This window comes from Filicampus tigris, chromosome 18, assembly GCF_054856515.1.
Source record: "Filicampus tigris isolate MCC_2025a chromosome 18, RoL_Ftig_1.0, whole genome shotgun sequence".
Classification (NCBI taxonomy): Eukaryota; Metazoa; Chordata; class Actinopteri; order Syngnathiformes; family Syngnathidae; genus Filicampus; species Filicampus tigris.
The window spans coordinates 10,492,438-10,500,151 of record NC_141234.1 but is presented as its reverse complement, the minus strand read 5'-3'; positions in this window follow the sequence as shown (position 1 = coordinate 10,500,151).

Below are 7,714 nucleotides of genomic sequence, written 5' to 3'. Positions count from 1 at the left end.
GGGGCCTGCAATCACACAAACTCGGTGGGCCACTAGCTGACTGACCGTCGCTGGCCTCCCGTCCACTGCATGACATCCAGAGCTGCATTCAGGCGTGTCAGCCTTGACCGCAGTCAACGCAACAGCACATGACTCCATGCAGAAAGTATGAAAACAAAGTCAGTTTGGCAAAAGGATGAGCAAAACCTTCCACCCAGCCATCCGTTTTCTGCAGTGCTTATCCTCACTAAGGTCATGGGTGAGCTGGAAACTATCCAAGATGATTTTGGGCGAACACTCTGAACTGGTCACCAGCCAATAGCGGCAAGACAAGTAACCAAACACACTCCCATTCACTCTTCGTATAAAACTTTAAGGAGCATTTTTCACATGGCCATGTAATTAAAGTAAAAAAAAAAAAAACGGTTCAATAAATGTATCACTTGCATATCGTCGATGTCCTGTGAAAAACACTAATGTCCAATTTTGGAAAAAAAAAAAAAAATTCACATTCATGCGATGTCTGTCACGCGGAAACACCATTCACGCAAAAAATAAGAAAGTTTAAAAAAATGGACATAAGTGTTTTTCACAGGACAGCGACGGTATGGTGATAAGAGTCCACTGTGTACATTTTGCGAATACATCGCACTACCTTTCATATTTATAAAATCGTTTTGATACTGTACTGTGCACATAGCCATTGACTTCTTTCTTATCTTATATATTTGAGCTAACGTATTTTCATTTTATTTACATTTATCTCAACTCAGCTCATCAATTTTTATAGTTGATAGTGAGAGAGAATTTAAGAAAAACATTTAATAGAGATATTAACATAAACCACTTTCTTTGTTTTCAGGACAATGTTACAGTACCTATAAGAAAAAAATCATTAGCATCAACAAGGTCGATGTAATTGCATCTCAATTTACCTCACGTCTCCATTTCGTCTGAACATCAATAATGTCAAGATTTTATTTAAATTAGTTACCCATCTGGTTGAGGACAGACTGTGATTGACAATTTGGTGACAGATTTGAAAGAAGCCGCTTTGATTGGCCATGATTGAAGTCGCCTGTGAACACTCCCTCAGTGCAGGGTGCACCGAGGGTCAAAACAAAAAAGCATACCGTAGCCGGGCTGGCGGAAATTAGCATTGATGCTATGGCATCCAGTATAAACATCAAACAATTTGCTACTTTAACACACATGGAGCAGCAACATATACAAAGATATAATATAACAATACCCCCAAGCATACACTGTATTTTCTCATTTTTGTGGGCGCAACAACTGTTACTAGATTTTAGTTGTAGACCTCCCTATTATGGCACATCTCTTCCAATAGATCGGCATGTTTTGGCACAGTGTGGAATTACACTGCAGTCGCTTGCCGGTATACTGTAAAACTTTATACAAAATAAGAGTGGCCTGAAAGATGGACTGCAATTTCACTTTATTTCAATGGACATTTGTCTTATACAGTGTAATTACTGTTTCCACACAATGGAAAAGTCCAAGTTCAACAATGTAGAAGTTGATATTGCAGTCTTAGTCTTAATGCATCGCTTTTGGGCAAAAGTCATAGACTTTAGACGGCACTGTTGTAGAAATCGATTGGCAGGGGGAGGGGGCGATGGAGTGCTATTGCAAACGAGAGCACAAGAGATGAGGATGACCTGCAGGAATATGGGGAGGAAGCGCGTGGGAGGGCCCACTTGATGGGTAGGCGGTGGTTAAATCGCCCACGGAGACACTTTGTTGAGATAACAGAGCCCTATCAGTGCCGGGGGGCATGACGGGAGGGAACCACCATCTCTTTCGGAATGCAAAGGGTGTGCTGGCGTGCACACATGCACACGCACACAGAACATGCACACAGACACCCAAAAAAATTCAGCCCTGAACTTCAAAGTGCTGGGATGGACCACCACGGTTAGTTAGACAGAGACATGATCCATGTCCCGATCAGAGGTGAGGGGGCAACGAGGTGGAGAAAGAAGGGGAAGGCTTCACAAATATGCTAAAATATATCACTGACAGTCAAAAAGGAAGTATAAAGTACCAGAGGGGTGCAGAACGATGATATGGTGGAGATGGTGGTCCTTTTTTTAAGAGGACACTGGTGCTGTTCAATCCCAACTCACTTCAAAGGCTCTTCATTAAAGCTCTGCCTGGAGAGGAGATTCACACACACACACACACACACGGGCGCGCACACACCCCCATCCTCATGCGACTCATCCCCCTTTTCTTCACTGTCTGTCGAGCTGTCTTGCTCACTCTGCTCATCACCGGCCTCCACTCAGCCATTAAAAAACAGCATGTGAACCAAATAAGTGAGAGAAAGGCAGTGTGAAGAATAGATGGAACACAAAAGGGAGACAGATCAAACAGCTCTTATGAGTGATAACCCTTTAATAGGATTGAATGTCTTTTGTCGTTGCTCAAGCTTAATCGGTACGTAAAGGGCTTGTCTAAAACCTGGACTTAAAACCGGTCCGTGAGCCATTCGGTACCAGTCCGCAACAAGAGACTGAAAAAAATAAATATTATATTGCTCATCAGTGTCTGATAGAAGTTATACCTTAAAAAAAATGTTCCTCTGCGCTCTTAAAACCACTTGTCTCAGTCGCGTGGTGAAAAATTGAGTAAAGGCCGAATAATGAGCCGGAAGAAGAGCCTACAACTTCCAAGAGAAGCAAAGTTGCATTTAAGAGACAATAACAGCAGTCCTACTTCAAGTGGAAGTTAACCCCAATATTTACTTAATAATATGTTGTATGCACCCCCAATAGTCTAAACACGAGATTCTGATAATAATTGTGGAATATGAGTTAAGAAGCAAAATCTACCTGTTTTTAGCCATCTCAGGGGGCAGCCATCTTGCCACTTGCTTTCGACTGAAAATGACATCACAATTGCTTAGTGTTAAGGTAACAACCAATCACGGCTCACCTGTTTTCCGAAAACGAGCCGTGATTGGTTGTTGTTGAGAGGGCTAAAACAGGTGGATTTTGCTGCTTAATTCGTATTACACAAACACAATATTAATCCGAATATAAAGGTTAGACTAGTGGGGCTGCATAGACCTTTTTTTTTTTCTAAAGAAATACTTTGGGTGGCTTCCCAAAATGCTTATTGAGTTCATTTCTACACTGAGTCCCCACTTGACACCTTTTCAGCCATTGAGCTAATGGCATCAACAGTCAATCAAAATTGAGAAATTATCAACATTGAAACAGTGCAGATGCAGTTCGTTTATCGGTTCTCATTAGATTGTGCAGGTGCACCTAAATCTTCCACAAAGATAGTTTTCAGCAGTAAAAAGGATGTGCTCAAAACACACATATATTCCATTCTTCTGATCTATTGGCATAGAATTAAACATTATCACTACCTTAATCAGAAAACAGAACTATTGTTCCCCTCAGCAAATAGGCTGCATTCAAATCAAACACCAGTAATATCATGTTGCAGCTTGAGAGACCTTATGTGAGTAGTGTGAGTTGGTGCATTCATGTGAGGGAGCTGAGGGGAATTAAATGAATAAATTTCCAAATCCTATCAAGGGCACGCAATTTAGCACACCTGCAATCATTATCAGTCGGAACTCTGTGATTAAGTGGCAAACATAGTGACTTTTCATTCCCCTAAATTGAGTTGGTGGTTGTGGGCGGTTTATTTGCAGATTGAAATGTGTGCAAATCCCGCAACATACGGAGGATTGCTAACATTTGTCATCTTTTCGAGCAGGGCTTTTAATTTTGCTTGAAGGTTGTAAGTGTCAAATGGCTAGCACACACAGAGGGACATTTCTACAGTGAGTGGTGCAGCGATAAAGAATGCATGAGAAGTGACTGAAAGATCAACAATACAGTCGGAGCTCGGAGACAGAAAGGCAGGACTTAAAGGGGAAGTCAATGCAAACATTTTTTTTTTTTTCAAGAATATGTTCTATGGAAAGTTGATTGGACACTCTAGATTGCCCCTAGGTGTGATTGTGAGTGTGTGTGTGTGTGTTTGTTTGTCTCTGTTTGCCCTGCGATTGGCTGGCAACCAGTTCGGGGTGTCCCCTATCTGCTGCCCGATGACAGCTGGGATAGGCTCCAGCACGCCCGCGACCCTTGTGAGGATAAGCGGTATGGATAATGGATGGATGGATGGATGTTCTGTTCAAGCCCACTAGTTGAAACAGGGCATTCTGATAAATATTGCGTTTGTGGAATAAGAGTTAACCCACTCATTTTTAGCCATCTCTGGGGGCGGCCATTTTGTCTTCTGTCGACTGAAAATGACATCACAACTGCTCACAACAACCAATCACGGCTCAGATTCGGAAAACAGGTCAGCCGTGATTGGTTGTTGTGGCCAGTTGTGATGTCCTTTTCAGTCAACAGAAAACAAAATGGCCGCCCCCGGAGATGGATAAAACGAGTGCATTTTGCTGTTTAACTTAAATTCCACAAACGCAAAATTAATAAGAATGCTGTGTTTCAACTAGTGAGCCTGCTGGGAACATATTCTTGAAAAAAATATGTTTGGGTTGACTTCCGTTTTAAAGAGCTACTGCTCAAGTGTAACATGACTGTGACGTCTTCTTACTCGGACAGCACGGTGAAAATGTTCTCTCGGTGTTTGTTCCCAAAACATGCATGTTGGTACATTGAAGGCTGAAATTTTAAGATTTTTTTTTAACATCTATCTTTGACATCTTTTAGAATTATTATGCTCATTGAAAAGTATGTACTGTAGCTCCTAATGGGGAGGAACTTGCAATTGGGGTGGAATGTTCTGGGAAGCATTCCAGTTGTAAGCAACGCAGATTGAATAGTTTCTTGACTGGCCAATAAGCAACATAAGACAACAGCTGGATTGAAAAACTGGGTCATCTCATACAGTAATTTTCAATACATGGCCGGAAAAGATTCGGAATGTTGTCATAGGGTGTGGTCATCGTTTTGGGAAAATTCTTTGTTACCAGCATGTTCTGTTTCTTATAATGATGATACTTTCAAATATAAACTGTATTTGGCACCTATAGGATTATGATGTTCATTTCTTGGCGTCAGTATTGGTTTGTTGCATAGGTCCAGCGAAATGTGAAGTTGTGTCTGTACTTTATACTGCTTCTCTAGACTGCTCGGGTCAGCGAGGTGCTGCCGAGTCCGACTCCGGCTTAAAGGCTCCAGCCATGGGCTTTTATGAGGCCTGACAGCCTGTTTATCTTGGATGCCATTTCTTTGACATTTCTGCATGGTTTGATGCTGACTACCAGTTTATAGCCAGCAGCTTTATTAAATTAACTGCAGCTACAAAGAGAACAGAACAAAGGAGGGTTGGAACAAAAGATGAAAATGGAAAATAAAAGAGAGTGAACAAAAGGGTAATTAAAACAAATAATAATAATTGCTATTCGAAACTTGTACATTCGGTTTACACCATCTCATCCTGAGTTATACACCATTGTATAACCTTGTGACCGTTACATTAATAGAAACAAACAACATTTAAATTCTGGTTGCACTTTGACAGGGCAAACAAATATGTCCCCTGTGCTCTCAGCGCAGCAGCCAGGTTGGGAAATGTGTGCACAGCTTCAGTAAAAACTGCTTCTCCTATTGGTTCACTGCCCCATCACCCACTATGCAGTATATGGTATATATTCCTTGTACAGTTTGCTTCTGGGTAAATATCACTTTTTGTTTGTAATTTTGACCATGTTGACCTGGTTCTTTCAAAAAAGACAAGAAAAGAGGAGTTCATCTAAAACTACATGAGACACAATGCATGCATGTGAGCGTAGTCATTTGGAAAATGCACTGGTGTGTGCTGGCTCAGTTCTCTTTACTGTCGTTTAAAAAAAAAAAAAAAAAAAAAAACACAAAATACAGGCCTTTTCCATTAGCGAGAAGGTCACAGCCGGTCAGATTTTTATGTAGTTTGCATGCTGTCCTTGTACTTTGGTTGTATTCATGCACATTATTGTACTGCACAATTCCATCAAGCAGTGCTGTGGGATTTGTAACCAGGTCGATGACAACAGTGTTAATATAAATATCACGCAAATAGGTGAAGAAGAGTTCTTTCATATGGCAAAAGGTTGTTTTGAGAAAATGCCAATATTTGACAAAAAATATGTGTTCACTTCTATTCTCCCAAATTTAAATTAATTACAGTACATCAAAGGCTGTAAAAAAGACAATTAGACCAGAACAAAAATCATCAACAATTGTATTAAACCGTCTCTTGTCTCTTTATAGAATAAAAAAATCATCATGTTTGTTTGTTGACTTTTGCATTTCTTTCAACAGATTTATAGTTTTGTTCCATGGTATGACTTATTGTTCATGTCTGGTTTGCTCGTTAGGTTTGCATGTGCACCTGTTCTTATCAGCCTCTACCAATCGGCTCCCTCCAGCCACTGGTGTCTTTCAGGTGTGACTCGTTATCTCGTCAAATCGTTTGTATTTATCTTGCTCGCAGCTAGTTGGTTTCTTGTTGTTACCGTCATGTAGTGTTTGTTGTCATGTTTTCCTTATGGTCAGCATCAGTGTTGAGTGTTTTTAACTTCTCTCATGTTTCTTTTTGTTTAATGAGCTGTGATTTTTAATTGTTTTTATTTTATGTCGCTGTTGTACTTTTTATCTTGCCTTTTTTGTAATCTTTTCAGTACATCCTGTACAGACTGACCAACAGTGCAAGAACAAAGACAATTATCTTAATAAAATTATATTTCATGTTCATTTTTATTTTCCAGTGATTTAGTAATTCATGTTTTTTTTTATAAAATACACAAATGTTTAAAGTTAAATCTTTTTATTGTATTATTCAAAATAAATAAATTTAACGCGCTATAATTTAAAAAAAAAAAAGATGAATTTTAGAGAGTGTATTACCTGTATGTGATGCCTGTGTCTAAGTACTCCGTGTACAGAAAATAAACCTGATGCCCCACTGTGAGTGATTTAGTCAGTATTTCAGCCTGCCTGCTCTCTTTCGCAGCATTTAACGTTGTGCAACTCAATGAAAGATTAATCCAAGACGTTTCTCTAATCTCCTTCCTAACAGTGTAAGATTAGGTCATTAAATGATGGGGTGAAGAACATAACCATATAAGGTTACACATCTGTATGTTCCAATGGTAATAAAACAAAGTCATTAATGGTGGCCCTGCACTTGATTTAGCTATTAATGACTGAACAGGGGCTTGTTCTCATCATTTATACATGACAGAACTTCAGTCCCTATAGTGTCAGTATCCTTAAAATCTCATGTATCAACGTAACTGACAAAGATGAAATCGAAGGACATCACTGCTGATTCAGCGAGCACTTATCTACTGTCCTCCTGGCCGCTATTTAAGATTCTAAAACAAGTTCTCGGACTTTGTTTCACACCTTTTGACCCACACTGAGAATATGTTGACCATGGTTGACTTGAATATTCATATGAACGTCCCAATTGAGCCTCTCAGCAAAGGCTTCTAGTGAAGAGTTTCAGATCCAGCAGCTAATAAATGAACCGACTCATAATAATAGTTCTCTCGTATAACTCAGTCTGACCACTACTTATAAACTTATCTACTTACAAAATTTGGGGTCTTGGCTCACCATTATCACTATAAGCATGACCAGGGCTATAGCAACTTCTTTCCCTTTTCACATTGGACCTATTGATAGTGTCACAAATAATTTTATTGTGGTCCTCTATGATGCCTTTGACACTGTAG